Consider the following 23,985-nt stretch of genomic DNA (forward strand, 5'->3'; position numbering starts at 1 on the left):
TTCCTTTCTGAGTATTTTGGATAGTGTTGCCAGGCCCGATTTGTTTTTAATCGGTACATAAGCAAAAACAAATAGGGATTTAGGGTTGTAGATCGGGACAAATAAACAACAATAGTCCAGTAGTAAATAAAAGTCTCTAGCATTAAAACTAAGCGAGTTACGCTCAAAATAAAGTTGGTTCCATTTTTTGGTAAAAAAAGGCGTGAAAATCTCCCCCTATTTAGCACCGTAAATAAAATTAATCGTTACCGCTTTACCATTTACTTTATATGTTTATTGTTTATACTATCTGTAAGGTTTACCGGTTGGGAGTGCTTAGTTTTGAAAAAAATTGATTTTATAGTAAAACAAAATTTCCTAAAATATTGGAAAATGCCCTTTTTTCAAAATAACTTAAAAAGTATTAGGGATACTAAAAATTTAAAGGAGTAAAAAGTAGGTAGGTTTTGCTGTATAAATATAATATATTCATTTTGTTTTTCTGTTAGACAAAAATTGGTTCAAATATGGCTGTTCATATTTTGCATACACTCGTGATTAGAAACTCGTTCAGGTCCTTTCAATCATGTAAAAAATACATAAGTAAAGTAAATTGTTTGTAAAGCGGTAACGATTAATTTCATTTGGGGTGCTAAGGAGGGGGAGATTTTCACGATTTTTTACCAAAAAAAAAAAAGAATCAACTTGATTTTGAGCATAATTCGCTTACGTTTTGATGCTAGAAACTTTATTAAAACATAAAAATAAAGCTTTATTAAAAAAGTTTTAATTGGTTTTTCCCGAAAAGCGCTTCATTTCTTGATTATTTCATAATTATCCAAAATTCCAAATATATGATTTGGAATTTGACGAATAAAAACGTATTTTTTATGAGCTACAACTTTGCTTTTGCTGGATCTATAGACTTTACGAGTTCACAATTTTTTTCATTTTTTTTATATTATGCCACATTTTTGCCAAGAATATTTTTTTCGACCAAATACTTACTTTTTGAGTTATTTGTGAAAATCGCCTGAAAACGTAATTTTTAGTAGAAAAATAAACGTTTTCATTCATAAATAACTCGAAAACTATTAAGCAAGTTAAAATTCTATAGAACTAAAATTGCTTAGAATTAGTCAATTTATCCATCTCCGAACTTATTTAAACGCGCGGTTTTTCACCTCCCAACTAGGGGTGACTATCACTCCCCGAGTAAAAGCAACCAACGGCACAAGCCGTCCAAATTTTCATGCAATTCGGAGTTGATCCTGAAAATTACACGGTATCGCCGTATTTCCCGTTCATTTACTGGACTACAAGATGTTTCTATAATCTGTATTTAATCCTACATAATAATAATAATAATAATAATCAGACAAAATTACAAAAAAAAATCGTAGAATAAGTAAATTATTTATTTTTTTTTTAATTATATTTCTCATTCGATTTTGCCGCTTTTAGGAGTGCCTTGTTTTTATAACATAGTTTTTATAACATAATCACTGCAAGTCCTCCTGAAATTGGTTTTCGTGGGTGAAAATCTGGAGATTTAGTGTCCCGATCAGGTACAAATCGGTACGCGTCCCCAGACCCCTGAAAATCGGGACGTCCCGCCCAAATCGGGACACCTGGTAACGCTAATTTTGGATGTTTTGTTTTTCTGTAAGGTAAAAGTTGGTGAAGATATGGCTGTTCAAAATTTGCACACACTCGTGATTATTAACTACTTCAAGTCCTTTCAACTACAGTCCCTTCAAAACTAAGCACTTTGAACACATGAAACTTACAGATCATATAAACGATACATACACGAGTAAAGCAACTCGTTAAGTGGTAATGATTAATTTCATTTGGGATGCTAAATAGGGGTGATTTTCACGATATTTTACCAAATAAAAAGGGATCAACTTTATTTTGAACGTAACTTCCTTACATTTAATGCTAGAAATTTTTTTAAAAAACAAAATTTAATAACTTTTAATAAAAAGTTAAAATAAAAAAATTTTAAAAATCTAACACATTCGTCAAAGAAAAGCGTGGCGCGTCTTCATCAAATAAACGGTTTTCACCCCACGCTTTTCTTTAACGAATGTGTTAGATTTTTTCAATTTTTTTATTTTTTGCTTTTAGTCACTCGTAATTAAAGAAAAGCGTTTCTTAAAAAAAATTTTTTCAAATTTATTTATTTTTTACTTTTTAGTCTTACACTTTTCAAACATTAAAATATATCGTCATGTTTATTAAAATATGTACATATAAACCATATGATGTACAAACATGAAAAGTAGTCGGAATGGGCAAAAAATTTGAAACTTTCTTGTTTATTTATGAAGCATAACGTAAACAATTAACGTAAAAAGTGAAATTATGTATAGTTCATATAATTAGCTACAATCTGTAAAAGTTTAAGTTTCTTCATTGTAAAAAACAAGAAAAACAATAATTAATAAACATAAAAAAAATTATTGACTATTCGTGTATTGTTCCCGCGAATGCATATGTCTGCAAATTTCTGGTCATTTGCATTGAAGAAAAGGCAGTCAAATTAACGTCCAAAGATTTGACCCAAACGAATGAACTAAAGAAAAGCGTTTAATTAATTAATACGCCAAAACGAATTCTAATGTTATTTGTGCACAAAACGTCTCTACCGGTGGTTTTTCTAAGACTACGATAAAACCACGATTTTTTTTTGAATTCGAGTTTTGGTTAAGTTTTGTTTCGTATCGTATTGAAATTTGACACGAATAAACGCCGATTTTTATATAAACAAATATATGAGCGTTTAAAATTTGAAACTTTATTGTTTATTTATGAAGCGTAACGTAAAAAATTAACGTAAAAAGTGAAATTATGTATAGTTCGTATCATTAGCTACAATCCGTAAAAGTTTCAAGTTTCTACATTGTAAAAAACAAGAGAATTAAAGCATTTTCCATTAAAATCGTTTTTTTTTATTTAAACAAATAATAAACATAAAAAAAAATATCGACTATTCGTGTACTGTTCCCGTAAATGCATATGTCTAAAAATTTTCATTCATTTGCATTAAAGATAAGGCAGTCAAATTAACGTCTAAAGATTTGACGCAAACTATTAAACTAAAGAAAAGCGTTTAATAATGAGTTTTCCCCAAAAAGTGCTGCATTTTTTAGTTATTTCATGTTGAAATATTCGATTTAAAATTTGGCGAGTATGAACCTTTTTTTTATTACTTAGAATTCTTATTTTACTGTGTCTAGGGATCTCATACAAACCTACACCATTTATCACTTTTTTATGGGCTATGAATTTTGTTTTCGATAAAATACTTACTTTTTGAGTTATTTGCAAAAAATCGCCCAAAAACGTGTTCTCTTTTGTTGAAAAATGAACGTATTTATCCATTTATCCAGTTTATCCATTTCCAGTCTTATTTTGAACGTATATTTTTTCATCCCCCATAAGGGGCGAAACACCCCCAGGGCAAAAGCACACATGGGCCCAATATCACTTTTCTTCTTTGATAAGTTATCTATGTGTATCCCAAATTTCATGTCAATCCAAGCGGTTCTTTAAAATTTGGAGCAAAAACCGTGATTCAATTTACTATTAGTTGCTAAGGACAACCGACAAAATAAATCACAGTCGTCAAGAAAAATAAATAGCCACTCCACTTTAAAAATCATTTTTAATAATTAAATGTAATTTTCTTTAAAATAATTTTTATTTTAAGATAATATAAGTCTTTTATTAGTCAATGACAGATGACAGAAATAATTTCTTAATTGTTATAAATAAAGTCACTACGATTTAAGAAAACAAAAACAATTATCTCTGCTTCAGTTGGTCGTAGAAAATTTTTATTTTGTTTTAAATCTTCATTTGGTCTTCAGCAACAGTAATCTGTAAGTTAGAAACTCATAGGATATACAGGGGCCGCTTCAGCTCTAAATGTTTATAACGAAATTTGCCCCCTTATTTTCAAACCCGAATTAAGAGGTTGAACAATGTTTTATGCATTTATTTACGTCAGAATATGAAAATATGTCTTTAGAAGGAGAGTGGATCTAGGAATGACTCTACGATTTTTTTTTTCAAAAAGTTATAGCCTTCGACATTTGACTTCTCGAGATAAACAATTTGTAATATCTAAGCAACAATTTCACCAATCGGGCTTTACAATTTTTTTTTATGTTTGGAATTGAAACGTCTTCATGTAAAAGGCATAAAGAATAAAAGAAAATTATTTTTACAGTAAATACTGCAATTGCAAACGGCCATTTTTGACATTTCGCAGGCTGTTATGCAATAATTGATTAACAAAAATAAACTTGCCATAGCTCATATTGTAAGTTTTTTCCTTTACTACAACTTTCTATTTATACCCCAGGCCGTGGGTAAAAAAACGTGATATAATTCAGGAATTTTTGAAACCTAGCAGGTGTTGTAAAGGACGATGCCAGGAATAACTTCTACTAAAATGTAACCAAAAATATAGTGCGCTTTTTTTATATTGCGATTTTCATTTGTTAAATTTGCAATTTTTAAAGATTTTTAATTTTGCAGCTTAGGATATTGATTTTAGAGAAAAACTTTTTAATATAAAGTTATATTAAATTAAAATTACCGTAATTATAGTAGTAATTACAAAAACCTACAATTTGAGCTATGGTAAGTTTAATTTCGTTTATTGGTTATTGCAAAACAGCCTGCAAAAGGTCCAAAATGGCCCTTTTTTACAATTGCATTATTTATTGTACAAATAATTTTTTTTTAAAGCTTTAAAGTGAAGATCTTTCAATTCTAAACATAAAAAAAATTGTAAAGCCAGATTAACGAATTTGTTACTTAGATATTATAAATTTTTTATCCCAAGAGGTCAAATGTCAAAGCTATAACTTTTTGAAAAAAAAATTGTAGAGTTGGTGAAACATCCATAGAGTTATATTTTCATAGAGTCCTTATAAAGAGTTATATTTTCATATTCTGGTGTAAATAAATGCGTAAAACATTTTTAAACCTCTAATTTTTGGGTATGAAAATAAGGGGGCAAATTTCGTTATAAACATTTAGAGCTGAAGCGGCCCTGTACATCCTCGTAAGTTTTTAACTTACAGATTATTGTTGCTGAAGACGAAACGAAGATTTATAAAAAAAATAAAATTTTTCTACAACCAACTGAAGCCGAGATAATTGTTTTTTTTTTCTTAAATCGTAGTGCCTTTATTTATAACAATTAAGAAATTATTTTACAGTCATTGACTAAAGAAAGACTTATATTATCTTAAAATAAAAATTATTATAAAATATAATTACATTTAATTATTAAAAATTATTTTTAAAATCGGTGCTTTTGCGAGCGGCCCAATTTTACAAATCGCCCGGCTCGCTTCAAATCCGCTCGGAAAATTTTTACGTAACTTGTATTAAATTTTGAGAGAAAACAATTTAATAATAGTACCATTATACTATACAGTCTATTTGCCACTGTATTTGTTTTTCTTGATAAACTTTTATATGTGAAATCTCATTTCTGAAGAAATAATATTATAGTCTTATAAATTATACAGATTATATTTGTAATATTATTATCTAATTAAAAAAAATTATTCTTTTATTATGGCGCCATTTTCTGTCACATACAATTTAATGCGTTAGAAAGCAATCGAAAAACTGTGACGCACTGAAAGATGATCATGAGAAATACTGTATATTTCTAATTTTTCATTGTTATATAAATATAATAATAATAATGTTACTTATTATACAATATAAAACTTTTTCTTCTTGTAGTGACTATCCGTTTTGGATGTTGGCGACCATCATGGCAATCTGTACTTGCACACTTAATCGGTACTGCTGCTCTAAAAAGATTTGTAGTTGTTGTGTTGAACGACGTACGTAAATTTTCTAGCAAGGTAATCCTTCGCCTTCCTGGTTCTCAGTTTCCTTCTACTTTTACCTGCAAGATTAGTTGCAGCAGTTCATATATTTCGCTGTTCCTCATGATGTGACCGAGGTATTCGATTCTGGCTGTTTTTATTAGGGTTAACAGCTCTTATTTTTTTTAAATTCTCAACAAAACACCCTGATTAGTAACGTGGTCGCTATCAGGATTCGATGATAAAGTCACATTTCAAAAGCCACAATTTTGTGGTAGGAGGCGTCTGTGAGAGTCCACAACTCAACTCAATGAAATATAATATTATACCATCGCAATAACCTGATTTTTGTGGGTATTGATAAATCATAACATAATGAATAACTTAGCCATTTTTTTAAATGCAGATGTTGCTTTCTCTATCCTACCTTTAATTGTTCTATGGAATAGTCCCAATTTTCATTGAGGTTAGTACCAAGGTGGTGTACGTTTTTGTTCTTTCTATTTATTGACCGTTCACACTGGTTCGTCCAAATTGCTGTTTCTTCTTAGAGATCATCATACATTTTGTTTTCTTATTGTTTAGTGAAAGTCCGTATCTCTGACTGACTTTTGTGATTCTGTTCATTTACTCCTAGACGGTTTCAGAACTCTCAGCGAATACCACCGTGTCGTCTGCGTATTTTATATGTTCTTGATACATTCTCCGTTAATTCGAATTCCGCCGGTTTCAACGTCATCCACTGCTTTTTGAAAGATTTACTTAGCGTGTATGTCAAACATCAGTGGTGATAGTATAGGTATATCCCTGACGGACCCCTGTATTTTAAGAGTTATCAGTAATCTGTATTGCAATCAAACAGCGCTATCCAAGCAGATGCAGGAGAATCCGAAGTCATCAAAATCACACCTGGGGTTTGCCAAATTGCCATGATGGTCGCTAACATCCAAGACGGATTAGTCACTACAATAAGAAAAAGTTTTATACTGTATAATAAGAAGTAACATTATTATTATTATATTTATTAAACAATGAAAAAGTTAATTAATATAATTTAATTAATTAATATATACATTATAATAATACATTGTATTTCATATATACATATGTATCATTTTTGTAATATTATTTCTTCAGAAATGAGATTTCACATATAAAAGTTTATCAAGAAAAACAAATACAGTGGTAAATAGACTGTATATTATAATGGTAATATTATTAAATTGTTTTCTGTCAAAATTTGATACAAGTTACGTAGAAATTTTCCGAGCGCGCAGATTTGAAGCGAGCCGGGCGATTTGCAAAATTCGGCGGCTCGCAAAAGCACCGATTTTAAAAATAATTTTTAATAATTAAATGTAATTATATTTTATAATAATTTTTATTTTAAGATAATATAAGTCTTTCTTTAGTCAATGACTCTAAAATAATTTCTTAATTGTTATAAATAAAGGCACTACGATTTAAGAAAAAAAAAACAATTATCTCGGCTTCAGTTGGTTGTAGAAAATTTTTATTTTTTTTATAAATCTTCGTTTCGTCTTCAGCAACAATAATCTGTAAGTTAGAAACTCATAGGATGTACAGGGCCGCTTCAGCTCTAAATGTTTATAACGAAATTTGCCCTCTTATTTTCAAACCCAAAAATTATCTCGGCTTCAGTTGGCCGTAGAAATTTTTAATTTTTTTTATAAATCTTCGTTTAGTCATCAGCAACAATAATCTGTAAGTTAAAAACTCATAGGATGTATAGGGCCGCTTCAGCACTAAATGTTTATAACGAAATTTGCCCCCTTATTTTCAAACCCAAAAATTAGAGGTTTAAAAATGTTTTACGCATTTATTTACATCATCATATGAAAATAACACTCTTTTGAAGGAGATTGGATGTTTCACCAACTCTTTACGATTTTTTTTTAAAAGTTGTAGCCTTCGACATTTGACCTCTTGGGATAAACAATTTATAATATCTAAGCAACAAATTCGTTAATCTGGCTTTACAACTTATTTTTATGTTTGGAATTGAAAGATGTTCACTTTAAAGCTTTAAAAAATAAAAAAAATATTTGTACAATAAATAATGCAATTGCAAAAAACGGCCATTTTGGACCTTTCGCAGGCTGTTTTGCAACAACCAATAAACGAAGTTTAACTTACCATAGCTCAAATTGTAGGTTCTTTAATTTACTACAACTTTCTATTAAAAAGTTTTTCTCTAAAATCAATATCCTAAGCTGCAAAATTAAAAATCTTTAAAAATTGCAAATTTAACAAATGAAAATCGTAATATAAAAAAAGCGCACAATATTTTTGGTTACATTTTGGTAGAAGTTATTCCTGGCATCGTCCTTTACAACACCTGATAGGTTTCAAAAATTCCTGAATTATATCCTGAAATCGACCTATTTTTCACCCACAGCCTGGAGTATTAAAAGCTTTTCTCTAAAATGAATATCCTAAGCTGCAAAATGAAAAATCTTTAAAAATTGCAATTTTAACAAATGAAAAACGTCATAAATTAAAAACCTCCTAAAATATTTCGTTACATTTTAGTAGAAGTTATTCCTGGCATCGTCTTTTACAACACCTGATAGGTTTCAAAAATTCCTGAATTATATCAAATACTATAGAAGGGTAATACGTCCAACTCCCACAGAAAACTGGCAGCACGTTGCCACTAGCGCCACTATCGGCTTGGATTGTAACTACATTTTGACAAAGTCAAATTTGTTGTAAACATTCAAATTTTATTAATTTTTGGATAACGAGCTAATTTTTCTAAATTGTGTTTGTACTTTTACACAAAAATGTCTTGCAAAATGAGTGTGGTGTGTGCTATGTACGGTTGTAACAATTATAAACAGCAAAAAGAGTACAAATCATTTTTTAGAATGCCAAAAGATAAAAATTTGTAAGTAGAAATATTTATTGGGAATTGTGTCGATTTTTAAAAGTATTTAGCGGCATGTATTTTAAATTTGACTTAGGCCCGGTCTTTTCACCTCCGGATAAATATGCTCTTATTAGCTATCTGGAGAATAAGTATTTATTCGCCAAATAAAATGTACCCGTCTTTTCACATCAATTTATGTTCTAGTTAGTTATCCTGTAGATAAGCTCATAGAGAAATGTTTTTATTTCTCTATGGATAAGCTTAAAAAGTAAGTTTGGACTCGGAACACATCTGATTTTGTGTTTATTTTATTAATTTCAGCTTTAGCTTTAACCTAACCTAACATAATTAGATTTTCGCATAATGACAGAATCAAAATTATTTTATTTCCATTTTGGAAGAAGGAAATGTAAGTAAATCAAAGAATTGCAACTTAATAAGTATATAAAGTCATAAGGTTTACCAATACATTTCCATATTTTAATCAGACAACAATTTGATTATGGTGAAAAAGTTTACTGGAGATCTTGAACAAGAGGTAAAGCAATTTTAAATTAGTAGAAAACGGTTGATTTGTATGTAAAGAAGACAAAGACAAGTTTATATAAAGACAAGCTAGCTAATGAAACAGATGCAGTGGTAATTTTGTTCACATAATTATAATATATGATTATTAAATCTATTAACTGTTCAATGATGTAAAAATTTGTTAATGTGGGGAAAACTTTTATTTAAATTCAATGCTATATTTCTGTAGTGGTATGGCAAAACTTGATATTATGTCTGATTTTAGCCAGAATGAGATTATTTGCTTGATATGCTATTTAGTAAGAGTGTGCTATTTAGTGCTCAAGTTGGTAGAGTTTGGTATGTGTATGATGAAGGTAAAACCCCCTTTTAACTTAAAGTAGAACCCCGATTATCTGGGTGCGGATTATCTGTGCTATGATTTTCTATTACTCAAGTTACATTTTTGAGGTATTATCAAAATAACGTCATCGTATATCACTTGACGGAAACTTTATATGACAAAAAAGAGACTCATAATGAAAGATTTATTTTTTCTGTTACCTTTTTATGATAGTATATGTATTATACCTAAGCAGTATGTAAATGTTCGGATTATCTGTGCTTTTCAATTATCTGTGCTTTTCAATTATCTGTGCCACCTTCGGTCCCTAGGAGCACGGATAATTTTGGTTGTATTAGGTAGGGCAGAACTTGATGTACTACTTGATTTTTATGTTGATTACTTTTCGTTTTTGGGTTGGGCAAATTTTCAAAATGCTCTGAAAAGTTAGGCTAGATGGACATATCAATCATTGTCAAAACTCTACAGATTTATAATCCATCCAACTGGTATATTGAATAGTAAACTAGGGCTAAACCAACTATGTATACCTCGTCCAATTTACTTACCGTTGCACGTCATCCACGCCATAACCTGTGACACGATACCAACACGAAATATTTAGGCGGTGGGTGTGTTCTTTTTTAGAATCAAAATGATTCTAAAGGGGAACACACCTACCGCCTAGATATTTCGTGTTGGTATCGTGTCACAGGCTATGGCGCGGATGACGTGCAACGGTAAGTAAATTGGACGAGGTATATATCAAAACACAATATTTTTAAAGATTGGATAATTTACATGGCAAATTGAAGAATCCCAATAACAAGAATAAAACCTAATTTTAATATTTGTTAGTAGATACCTTTCACTTTTCTAAATAAAAAAAATTGTTACAGATATGACAAACATCTAGAAGATGGAATCCTGCGTTCTTAAAGAAAAAAGCTAGTTCCAGAAGTAAGCTACCAATAATAAACTAGAGAATGTATTACAAGAAAGCTAATACTCAACATAGCTCAATTGCTTCAGATAGAAACACAAAAATGTAAAGGAAAGGGTACAACACAACTGTGCCAGAGAAAATGAAAGGGCAGAAGAGAGACACAAAATTCATTGATTTATTAAATTTAAAAATTGAATTATACAAAGGTCAATTAAATAAAGAATAAAAAAATGATACATGTATCAAATGATTAATGATCCTTCTATTTACCCTTAAAGCTTGTTACTGACCAGGAGGTACCTATACTATAATAGATATAGTATATCTCATATCGCTCACTAAAGTAATGAGTGAGCCTGCATAAATATTGTTTCAGATAATTCCAAATAAATTTAACATAAAACATGTTTCGGCGGCCATTGCAGCTGCTGCCTTATGCAGTCGTCCTCTTCACAAGTATTTTGAATTTTTGAAGTGACAAATAACCTTGACCATCTGTTCCACTTAAACTCTTCTTCTATGCTAAAATTACATGTCCTGTAGCTATTATGTAGTTATGTTATTATTATGTTATTTTGTTATTTGTGAAACGATGTTGTTTGTGTGTGACTCGTGATACTATAAATACTTTTTTTCATGTTATTTATAGTATCATAGATGTTCACACATATAATACTTATGCACGCATATACTTACTACAATCTGAGACACAATTGTCTAGTGATATTGGTAATTTTTTGGGAAGTTAGGTTGCTAGACGTCACTGGAAATTACTACACAAGCAAACATACCAATACTCAGCACCAATATTATTAATAGTAAACAGAGATAAATAACATATACCTACCTTACGCCAATCAATATTTATTTACACCCTTATAACGTATTGATAACAAATGAGAAAATTATTTATTGTACAAAATTAAAATATTTTGAGGAAATAAATTCCACAAAATTTTATCGAGTTTAGTACACCTACACTACACTCGCACTATTTCCAATAATTTTTCTTTTTTTTAATGAAGTTGATTTGAGCTTGAGCAGTATTTAATAGTGTGAGGTAGGAATTTTTGTGTTGTATGTTTCCTACTCTGAATCTGTCAAAATGGATCTTGGCTGAGCGAATTTAGTTTAGATACTAATAAATAAAAAGCAAAAAAAAATACAAAAAAGGAAGTGGAAACTGGAGACAATAAATTAACTAGTAGGTATACTCTTCATTCAGGGCCCTAACCAACTTAAATTAATTTACAAATAGGGAATTAAACAAAAATAAAAAAACCTAATAAGTACTAAATAGGTACTACTTATACTAAATTCACAATCAAGAGACTTCAATGTTACGAAAAGCAGTCCCAAATTATAATTTTCAATGTATATACATTGTATAAATTTCAATTCATGATTTACAAAGTTTATACATTGTAAATCATGATTCGAGGGCGCTCCTCGTAACAATGAAGTGCCTTGGTTTGTTTATTTCTACTGCATCTTGATTGTAAATTTAGTATAATAACTTTTATTTTAGTATTTGATTTTTAGTTTAATTAGTTTAGTGTTTAATTTTTTAGTGATTTTTTTATAATAATAGACTTCAATATAATATATATTATCCTAAAATGAGTTCTTATTTTTGTTCTAAGTAGCTTTCACTATTTCCTACTAACACTACATTATAAGGATACATTAACTACCAGGGACTCTGTTACCTTGTAGTTTCCTTGTTTACTGATCCAAAACTAATGAGAATAAATCACAATCTTTACATATTCATTGGCCACTCTTTCCTTATAGAGTGCCTACCACAGAATCTCTTGAGGAACGCCATATGCTTTCTTAAGATCAATGAATACCATATGAGGGTATGTTTCTTTATTCCTGTGTTTTCCATCAACTGCCAAATGAAAATTGACATCTGTTGTTGATATGCCCTGCATAAAGCCAAATTGATTATCGGATATTACAGTTTTTTCACATATCCGTCTATCATCTATCTATCTATATAAGGATTTTTACCGATTTTACTTTTAGCTGTCGCTGTCTTCCTTCTTTCAACCAACATCTCAATCGATTACTCTCCCATGTTTTCATGATGTGACTAAGTAGTTTTATGGCCCTGTAGTTTATATATACAGTATGTCCCTGTAAGTTGCAACCATATGGAAAACTTATTTTTTATTATTAATTTTACGAAAAAAAGTTATTCTTCATAAAAATCTCTGCATAGTCCAAAACCTGAGATTCAAACATGAGATATCACATTTTATGAATATTATAAGAGGTATGTCAAAAAATATGAATTTCGCCCAAGAGTAAAGTAGGTAGCTTTATTTTGCACAAAATTGTTATTATAAAAAGTTGTTTAGAAGTAAGAATTACATTCTAATACGCAATTACATTCTTCTAATTAAAAAAAAAAATTAAAAATTTTTCTTAAATTATTATTGATAACCAATTCTTGATTCTTTATAAAATGTTCTGCATTGTCTAAAACCTAAAAAATATAACCACCTTATATCAAATTTTATCAATTTTATGAGGTGGGTATGGCAAAAAATATGAATTTCGCTCAAGAGTAAAACACCTTTATTTTCCACAATATCGAAAATTGTTATGAAAAGTTGTTTAGAATTAAAAACTTTGTTTCAATATGCAATTACATACTTCTGATTGAAATATTCTGAATTATAAAGGTACTTTACTTTTGATCAAAATTCATCTTTTTTATATACCTCGTATAAAATTGATAAAATTTGATATAAGATGGTTGTATTTTAGGTTTTAGACCATGCAGAACTTTTTATTAAGAATCACATTTTTTCGTAAAATTATTGATAAAGGAATTATCAGAATTGAAATAACTGAAAATAATGTTGGTTTTAAAAAAAAAAATTTCAATTAGAAATATGTAATTGCATATTAGAATGTAGTTCTTAATTCCAAACAACTTTTCATAATATGTAGCAATTTTCCATATTGTGAAAAATAGGCTACTTTACTCTTGAGTGAAATTCATACTTTTTGACATACCTCGTATAAATAATATTCATAACATTTGATATCTGATGGTTGAATCATGTTTTAGACTAAAAGATATTTTTATCTTAATCTGTAATCTTTATCTGTTTATGAAGAATAACTTTTTTTCATAAAATTAATAATAAAAAAGTTTTCCACATGGTTCCAACTTACAGGGACTGAATTTCTCTTTCCTTGAATTCTTCTTTTCATATCTACACTTTCATTTCTTCTGTTGACTAATACTCCCAAATATTTGAATGTTTCAACCTTTTCAAAGCTGTGTGCGTCTCTTGTCGTTTCAGTCCTCTCAGTTTGGATTTGTTTTCTATTTCTTGGAAGGTTTTCTTTAATGGTTATATCGTCCCCTGTAGTTTGTACATTGTTATATCGATACATTTTTGGCAAAGTAATGTAAGTGACATTTTATGTTTTTCCATTAAACTAAAGCTATTATTGTTTAGAAGGTACTGCCAAAGTGTATTCTTTTTGTTGTTCCTCTTTCTTTTTCACTGCCCAACATTCAGTTCCGTACATCATAGCCGGTCTTATGGCTGTTTTATAGAATTTTCCCTTCAGCTTAGCTGAAAGAAAGAGGAACAATGAATGCATGTGGCGGAAATGAGAATGCTTAGATGGATGAGTGGAGTGACAAAGAAGGATAAAATTAGAAATGAGTATATTAGGGGAAGTCTAGGTGTGGCACCAATTGATGCCAAAATGAGAGAGCATAGGTTAAGATGGTTTGGTCATGTTCAACGTCGAGACGTTAATCACCCAATACGAAGAATAGCTGAAGTGCAGATTCCTGGAAGGAGTAGGAGAGGAAGACCAAAGAAGACCTGGGGGGAGACGATAAGGCAGGACATGTTGGTAAAGGGGATTAACATTGATATGACCCAAGATAGAATTGTGTGGAGAAATGCAATTAGGGAAGCCGACCCCATATAGGGATAAGGCAAAGAGAATGATGATGTACTGCCAAAGTGTAGTAAGTCTAGAATTATTTCAAACATAATATATCTAGGCTTACAACACTTTGGCAGTACCTTCTAAACAATAATAGAGTTTGTTTAATGGAAAAGGATGATTCGCCAAAAATGTCACTTACGTTACTTTGCCAAAAATGTATCGATATATCTCCCTTGTTTTTGTAAACAGGTACTAATATACCTACTGCTTCTCCATTCATATGGCATCCATCCAACTTCCATATTTCTATTAAATAAACCTATTAGCCAGTGTGTTCCTTTCTCTCCTAATGCCTTCCACACTTCCCCAGGAATATTCTCCGGTTCATTTTCCTTTCTTTATTTTTTGAAGTGCTCGAACCACTTCCTCATGGTTAATGCAAGTTAATAGTAAATTCAAGGTAGGAAGCATATATCAGCATGTCTCACAATCAGGATGAAAGAAAAACACAGTATGTATAAGATGGAATGCAACCACAGATATGTGTTTCTGATTCATTAGTCGTCATCAGTATGGTATAGCTAAGTTAAAATAGGTATAAGTTAACCTTTCCTTGTTTGTTTGTTTGAAACATTCTAAACATTTGGTATTTCTTTCCTCAGGTAGCTGTAGCTTCATCTGTGGATGTGTTAGTTGGTGTTCTGGAATCCTCAGGGTCTTCTAACATTATTGCTAGAAATTGTTTGTATTGCTACTGTAGTGATCCTTTCCCAAGTTAACATACACCTATTTTAACTTGGCTTTACCGTAATAATGACGACTAATGAGTCAGAAACATGTGTCTGCAGTTGCATTCCATCTTATACATACTTTTTTTTTCATCCTTGTTACAAGACATGCCGATATATACTTTCTAACCTTAAGTTCACTATTAAACTCTCATTAACCATTCCTTGTTTAATTGTTTGAAATGTTCTAAACGTTTGGCATACCTTTCCTCAGGCAGCTGTAGCTTCTTCCGTGGATATGTTAGCTATTGCTCTGGAATCCTCAGGGTCTTTTAACATTATTGCCACAAATTTGATGTAATGAGTCAGAAACATGTGTCTGCCAAACATCTATAGAGATATAAAAATGCAACAGGTGTTCCCTAAAAAGATACAGCTATACCAATATGTAAGGAAAGTAGTTCGTCAAATAAACCATTAAAAATGTAAGATATAAACATTTAAACATTAAGTTTGTAAAAAACTAAGTACAGTTAACATTTAAAACTTATTTCAACAGCAAGAGAACAAGTGGTAGCAAACAAGTGTGCATAAAAAAATAATTGTAAATGTATGTAATCCCCAAAAAAAACTCATAATAATACATAACTTTTATTAAAATTAAGTTCAATAGTTACTCCGAAAAACACAAATGTACATTTGGCAACATTGAACATGATCAGAATATCCTATATTGTGTGCAAGCGCGCTGGACTTATTTTTCCAAACAATGAATTTTTGGCCATTTTACAATATTATTTATTTTTGTATAATTTAATGCGAAAATAATGAATGGTATTTATAATTTGTTTATATATGTTATAATAACTAAAGGTATTTTGTACTTTGATAGCATTTTAATCTGGCTAGTTTTAAATTTTCCATATTTTATATTTTTTTTTCAATTGTTTTAAACATTTCTACACTTTTTGTTTGTTCCGTAACAAAAACATGAAAATTTTGCCTTTGTTCCAATTTTTAGGCTAAGTCCAAAAAATTTACGCATTTTTAGTGATCCTTACTAATGTAAACATTTACCCTTACATCTTGTTAGTTGATATCTTTTTAAGGTAACAACTGTTGCATTTTTATATCTCTCTATGGATGTTTGTTTCTTATCAAACCCATTTTTAGATGATGTGATGATTTTTACTGATAGGGCCGAATTCTTTGCCTATTCTCTACATATTGATCGAAAAACCCACCACTTTTGAGTATTCTTTATTTATACAGATGATGGAGAATAAAGGTACAGAATTCGGCTACTTCATCATTTATTGAAGACGTTTTGTTTACCAATGTAGATGAACTGATGTTTACAAATATGTAAACAAAAAGTCTTCACTAAATGGATGAAGTAGCTGACTTCTTTGTCTGTAATCTATATTTTGAGGTTGAAATCATTAATTTAAAGGGCAGGATAAAAAAAACTCTGTTAATATCAAGCTTTCACAAAATTTATTTGTTTCATTTAGTTTAAAATAAATTATAATTATTTTTTCAGTAAATACAGTGATATTAATAGGAAAAAAACATTGTATAAAAGAAGCATATTATAAAAACTTACGACATGAGCTTAGTCCATTAAATTTTTAGCACTATCACAAAACATAAAAAACTCCGAATCTTTGGTAGTTACAATGTTTTAATTTTATCTCACCTCACAGTAATAGATTTTGGCACTGAAATGTTTCATAAAAACATACATGGTATGGTCATCAATTTCAAATGGATTGGCGTAACTGGCGTCGATCTAGATTTAAATCATGTATTTCTGTCTGATTCTGCCACATCATTAAGTTCATTTAGTAATAGCAGATTTACAAAATCCATTTTTATTTCAAAATAAACATATAATAAACGTTAAACATTTGATTAAACCAGTGATATGGGAGGATGGATTAAACACACGCAAAAAGTTAGGTTAATGGATTAGATTAACTGACAGATCTTCGATCTTTCCATGTCATTCATAGTTTGTGGTTACAATCCATACCACTAGATGGCGCAGTTTTGTTTGCTGCCCAAAATGTAATGGGAAATGTCAAGAGTTGTATGTATTACCCTTCTATAGTATTTGATTATATCCTGAAATCGACCTATTTTTCACCCACAGCTTGGACTAGATTTAGAAATTCCATTATAGGCGTTAAAACTTTCCCTGGAGCAGATGTCCCATCAGATCATAACATCCTTGCCTCCAAAAGAGTAAGGGTAAAAAAGATAATAAAATCCGAAAGTACTAAGGTTGCTCAAGAGACTTCTATCAATCAAGAAATGAAAAAATTAACTTTAGAAATGAAAAACATTGACAACGTGAACATTATCTGGAGCAAAATCAAAGATTCTGTTATAAAGACACAAAAAGAAACTCTACAAAAGAAAGAAGAAAGCCGAAAACCTTGGATGACTCAAGAAATAATGTAGATTATGAAGCAAAGAAGAAAATACAGAAACAAAAACCCAGATAAATACGGAGAAAACATAAATCAATAGGGAGCAAAATAAAAGAGGCTAAGGAAAAGTGGATGATGGACACATGCATTGAAGTGGAGGAATGTCAGAAGCTCCCATAATATTAAAATCTGAAGTCCAACATGCTATAAACATCTCCTAATTGGCAAAGCTCCTGGGCCAGATGAAGTTCACATCGAGCTGATTAAACTTATAGATGAAGAAAATTTAAGCGCAATAACCATGATACAATAACTGAGGTTACTGAGGTAACTGGGTTATTGTATCATGCGCAATAACTATCCTCTTTAATAAAATATATAAATCTGGCGAGATACCTAGAGACTGGCTACTATCGACCTTTGTTCCGCTGCGAAAGACCAAGAACCCCAAACACTATAGTGACTATAGATTGATCAGCTTTGTCACAATTATTGAAAGCATTCTTAAAAGTTATACAGTTTTACCCCAGTTAATAGGGGAAAACATGAAAAAATTTTATACAGGGTTTAAAAGGTTTTAAACGGTAGATGAGGCATAACTGATGATAATTCCATGAAGACGTACAGCTAATTTTTCTTCTTCTTTTTTTAACCGTTATAAAGCATGAAAAAATCAGTTTTTTGACCATAATACGTTTTTTAAAATTCTTAGAGAAAAATGTTTCAAATAAATATTGTAGACGTTAAAAAGTTCTTTAATTTGATAGTATGTATGTTAAAATATATAAACAATTGACGGAGATAATTACAAAAAACCCCTCATTTTTGCAGTAATTTATGAATATTAATAACTTTATTTTTTGCATAGTGCTATATAATTTAACTATTTTAAATTATGTCAATTAACGAGTTATTTAAGTAAATTTCAACTGGATCGACCAAATAGTTTATGAGTTATTCAATTTGTTTATCCCACAGAGCATTTGTTTAAACAACTGTTCTTGCCCTTAGAGATGTTTAACAAATCGCAATCGATTATTTGCGACTTTAATTTTAAGATGTATTAAAAAAATTTCAACATTTTATTAAAATTGTTATTAAGAAAACCATTTGAAAAAGTCCTTATTTTTAGCTTATAAACAATTAGAATAATTTTGACACTTTTTATGTCACACCCTTAAATGTAGGCCATTGAAAAAATACACATTATGAAAGAAAAAATAATTTTATATGACCAATAGAAATCAAGTTAGCTTTTGTTTTTTAATAAATCATATTTCAATTGATTATAAACATTAAGAGCTAAGAATTGTACAGATCGTATATGAAAATCTACATTTTATGACATAAATTAAGGATTGCATATGCAGTGAAATAATAAAAAGTTATGACCCTTTAAAATGAATTATTATAACCAGAATAAAATAAATTATTATAGGTAGCCTATGAATAACCCGGAAAACATCAGTTTATTCAATTTCTCTATAAAAGTTACTAAATTTTACAATTATTTCGCTACAATTCTTTGAACATTTTTTTAGTTAAAGTATAATATTGAGACAAACATATAATAATTATAAATTAATATAATACACAATTTAATTTGAATGTAAGAAGTTATACTTCTATTATATGATTTTAATGAAATAAATATACCTTAAACAGTTTATTTGTATTTTATTTAAATATTAAACTAATTTTAATACTTACTACTTTCCAAAAAAGTTTATTAAAACAATACCAAAAATTAAAAAAAATTAAGGCAAGGCAATAACATGAGGTGTTCCTAAACGGTCACCGTTCCAAAACATAACCACGCTAAACACTGCTTGACTACGGTTATCGGGCGATAACCGTGCAAGTCAGTGTGCTATGGCCGTAAAATTGATACCAAATTGAATTATTATGACAGATTGTACAAATAATATTGAGATACAAAAATTATAATTAATATATTTACTGAAAACACCAATACATTTTTTTCACACTTTATTTGCACTGATACATAGGTATAACTTAAAATATTTAGCAACTAACTTCATACTGTCTGTGTGCGCCTAGTTCATACTGTCGTTTTTATAAAAAATCACTATTAACATTTTTCTCAATCGCGCTTAAAGAAGTTGACTTCAAATAATTTTTATCAGTCGTTAGTCAAGTCATTATGATGAGAGTATGACAGATACGACAAGCCTTTTATTATTCAATGTTTTTCAATCGCTTGAATTGCACATAATAAAACAGTAAGTACACGAAATTCCGTTAAAATTTCCGATTTAATAGATTTCGCATAATTTTTCAAAATGAATTTAAAAAAAATTGAAATTTTTAAAAATCTTTCATAACAAAGACTAGATGATATGGAGGTTTGCTACTTTTTTACATATAAAAAGCACTTCATTTATCTAACGTCATCATCATTCTCTTTGCCTTATCCCTATGCGGGGTCGGCTTCCCTAATTGCATTTCTCCACACAATTCTATTTTGGGTCATATCAATGTTAATCCCCTTTACCAACATGTCCTGCCTTATCGTCTCCCCCAGGTCTTCTTTGGTTTTCCTCTCCTATTCCTTCCAGGAATCTGCACGTCAGCTATTCGTCGTATTGGGTGATTAACGTCTCGACGTTGAACATGACCAAACCATCTTAACCTATGCTCTCTCATTTTGGCATCAATTGGTGCCACACCTAGACTTCCCCTAATACAGTGAAACCTCGATTATTCGTCTCTCCATTAACCGTCACCTCTATTAACCGTCAGGGTCCGTAAGTTGTATTGAGTACATAAGCAAAAATTGAGTCAACAATTCATTTTTTGAGCATTGCGATAAGCCAAACGAAATTCTCTGAAATGTACAGTATGCTACCACAGCATTTGTTTATGTAAACAATTTTTGTTTTTATTCACGTGGCAACATATGTGGACGAAACAGATTCAGAAGCTGACAGGCTGACACATACTTGGAATTTGACGGTGGCGATGTCGATGATGCTATTGCAACTGACAAAGATTTGCGTAAAGAAGCTAGAGAAGCTCCATTGCACATGCAAGAATTCATCGAGTGGTACCTACTCTCGACAAGAAGAAGCCAATAAAGTAGATTGCATGATCTTACGCCGATTAAGAAATTCAGCCGTTGCAAAATGTGAAGCAACAGTAAAGCAAACAATTATTTCAGAATATTTTAAACCAAATTGATTCGTTTGTACGAATACAGATACCTCTTATATTGTTAAACAAAACACACAAATACAATTTGAGGGTTGTACTATGTATTTCTATTTTTTTTAATATTCTGTTAACCGTCTTTTCGATTATCCGTCATACCCTTGGTCCGGTGCCCTGACGGATAATCGAGGTTCCACTGTATACTCATTTCTAATTTTATCCTTCTTTGTCACTCCACTCATCCATCTAAGCATTCTCATTTTCCGCCACATGCATTCGTTGTTCCTCTTTCTTTTTCACTGCCCAACATTCAGTTCCGTGCATCATAGCCGGTCTTATGGCTGTTTTACAGAATTTTCCCTTCAGCTTCATTGGAATTTTTCTGTCACACAACACACCACTCGCTTCTTTCCACTTCATCCATCCAGCCCTAATTCTACTGCATGCATCTCCATCTATTTCTCCATTACTCTGTAATACCGATCCTAGGTACTTAAAACTATTGCTTTTCACAATCATTTCACCATCCAAAGATACCATTTTATTTGTAGTAACTCCATCTTTAAATGAACATTCCAAATACTCCGTTTTTGTCCTACTAAGTTTTAAACCTTTTTCCTCCAGGGCTTGTCTCCACTGTTCCAGTTTTTGTTCTAAGTCTCTTTCACTATTTCCTATTAACACTACATCATCAGCATACATTAGGCACCATGGAATACTACCCTGTAGTTTCGCTGTTATCTGGTTCAAAACTAATGAGAATAAATAAGGACTAAGCACCGAGCCTTGGTGCAATCCTACTTTCACCTGAAATTTATCAGTCTTTCCCACACCTGTTCTAACACTCGTCGTTACTCCCTCATACATATCTCTCACAATCTTTACATATTCACCAGGGACTCCTTTCTTATTGAGTGCCCACCACAAAATCTCTCGAGGACTCTATCATATGCTTTCTCAAGATCAATGAATACCATATGAGCGTTGGTCTCTTTATTCCTGTATTATTCCATCAGTTGCCTTACAATGAAAATTGCATCTGTTGTTGATCTGCCCTGCATAAAGCCAAATTGATTATCGGATATTTCGGTTTCTTCACGTATCCATCAATTACTCTCTCCCATATTTTCATGGTGTAGCTAAGTAGTTTTATAGCCCTGTAGTTTGTGCATTTTTGTATGTCTCCCTTGTTTTTGTAGACAGGTACTAATATACTGCTTCTCCATTCGTCTGGCATTTGTCCAACTTCCATAATTCTATTAAATAGACCTGCTAGCCAAATTATTCCTGTCTCTCCCAATGCTCTCCATACTTCCCCAGGAATATCATCTGGTCCGATTGCTTTTCCTTTCTTTATTTTTTGAAGCGCTTGAGCCACTTCCTCGTTTGTTGTTCTGGTAACCATTGCTGTTACTGTCTCCGTTAACTCCACAGGCTGTCTATCAAATTCTTCATTTAATAAACTGTCTAAATACTTTCTCCATCTCTTTTTGACATCCTTTTCGTGAATTAGTATTTTATTATTTTCATCTCGGATACATCTAATCTGATTAAAATCTCTTGCTTTCTTTGCTCTCTGTTTGGCTATTTTATATATCTTTGTTTCGCCTTCCCTGTTATCAAGTTGATCGTATAGGTTTGAATACGCTTCTGCTTTAGCTTTTGCTACTGCTATCTTCGCTTCCTTTTTGGCGACCATATAGTTTTGAAGATCTATGCCCGATCTGGTTTCTTGCCACTATTTATATAATTTTCTCTTCTCTTTTATTTTTCCTTGTACTTCATTTGACCACCACCAAGTCTCTTTATCCTCAAACTTCTTTCCTGACGTTTTCCCAAGTATTTCAATAGCCGTCTCTCTAATAATATTTGCCATTTTTCTCCAAATTGTGTTAGGGCTTCCTTTCATGTTACAACATATTCTTTCATTTATCTAACGTACTTAAGAGAATTGAAATGTCGGACTATTTTGGTGGCCTCAGGAATGTTTTAAAACTATAAACAATTTTTCGGCTTATAAACAAATAGAATGACTCTGTAACTATTGGATTAAATTAAATTCAGAAGACGATACTGGAAAGATTCGTCAAGATGCGTTTTTAAAAGAAAAAAATTGAATTGTGATTAGTAGTTCCTGAGATACAACCGGTCAAAGTTGATCGATATTTGCGAAGAAAGTTATAAACAATACGATGGTTATCTTTGAACCATTACCTTTTTCGTTTGGTCCTCTTTTTCTATAAAAATTTTCATATCTTCAAGATAATCATAACCATAACATATTATATTATTATAATAAAATCGGTATTGGGCGTGAACAATACCAAACATACTAAAAAAACTATGTAGGTTAAAAGAAAATTTAATTTTGAGGTTGAAAATCGGTATAAGTAAAAATACTGTATTTTCTCGGCGTCCAGTAGACTTTCTTAATTTTTTTTATCCAAAGTAAGTTGAGTAGAGTCATTTCACTACCGCATTACCAAATCCCAAATATACTTTAGTTTTGTTATACTAAACTAATTTATTTATGAAAAAATAAAACCACATATTTTGTCCTATGTTGGAGACTATGTCCTACGTTTTTTAGAAAAACTTACCACAGGTATATATTTAAACTTCTATACAAATATTAAAAATAAAAAAATAAATTCTGTATTATATTAGTTTTATAGTTATATGTTTATCTAAATAATATACAGTTGAGTCCCCGAGTTGTAATTTACTAAACGCAACAGTAATTGACAGAAAGTGAGTATTATTCCGATCACGAGTTATAGTATAAAATTTGACGTTATCAAATAAATAGAATGTCAAATTTAAGTTTTGCTTTAAACTTTTGGTGCATAATTACAGCTACATTTGAAGTAGCTTAATAAATCATTTTATTATCATTGATTAATAAATAAATAAACCATTTTTAAAAAAATTTGATAACATATTTTCATTTTGTTATTTTATTCACTTTGGCGGAACATTAAATACAAGCATTCCTTAACTGTGTCAACAATGAGGTTATTTGTACATTGTCAAAAGTACCCCGCACAAACCTTATGGAAATTAGGTACCAGTGGATTTCGTTCATACTTTGAGAAAATACTCTTTGAAGCATCCTGATAAAAAGTTCTCATGGGCACAACTCAATCGTATGAAGGATTTTCAAGATGTAGAGGCATAAACTCTGAA

General features: G+C 30.6%; 1 protein-coding gene and 1 long non-coding RNA gene across 3 annotated transcripts in view; one reads left to right on the forward strand and one right to left on the reverse strand.

Annotated features, from left to right (window-relative positions):
* LOC126878913 (phosphatidylinositol 4-kinase type 2-alpha) overlaps positions 1 to 23,985 on the reverse strand; it is a 598,768-nt gene that overhangs the window by 152,322 nt on the left and 422,461 nt on the right. The gene's annotated exons all lie outside the window — the stretch shown is intronic.
* LOC126878918 (uncharacterized) lies at positions 8,471 to 10,771 on the forward strand. The gene is made up of 2 exons (XR_007695876.1): positions 8,471 to 8,757; positions 10,489 to 10,771. It is a non-coding gene; the product is annotated as an uncharacterized LOC126878918 (long non-coding RNA).

The sequence above is a fragment of the Diabrotica virgifera genome, chromosome 1 (assembly GCF_917563875.1).
Source record: "Diabrotica virgifera virgifera chromosome 1, PGI_DIABVI_V3a".
In the NCBI taxonomy this organism is placed as follows: domain Eukaryota; kingdom Metazoa; phylum Arthropoda; class Insecta; order Coleoptera; family Chrysomelidae; genus Diabrotica; species Diabrotica virgifera.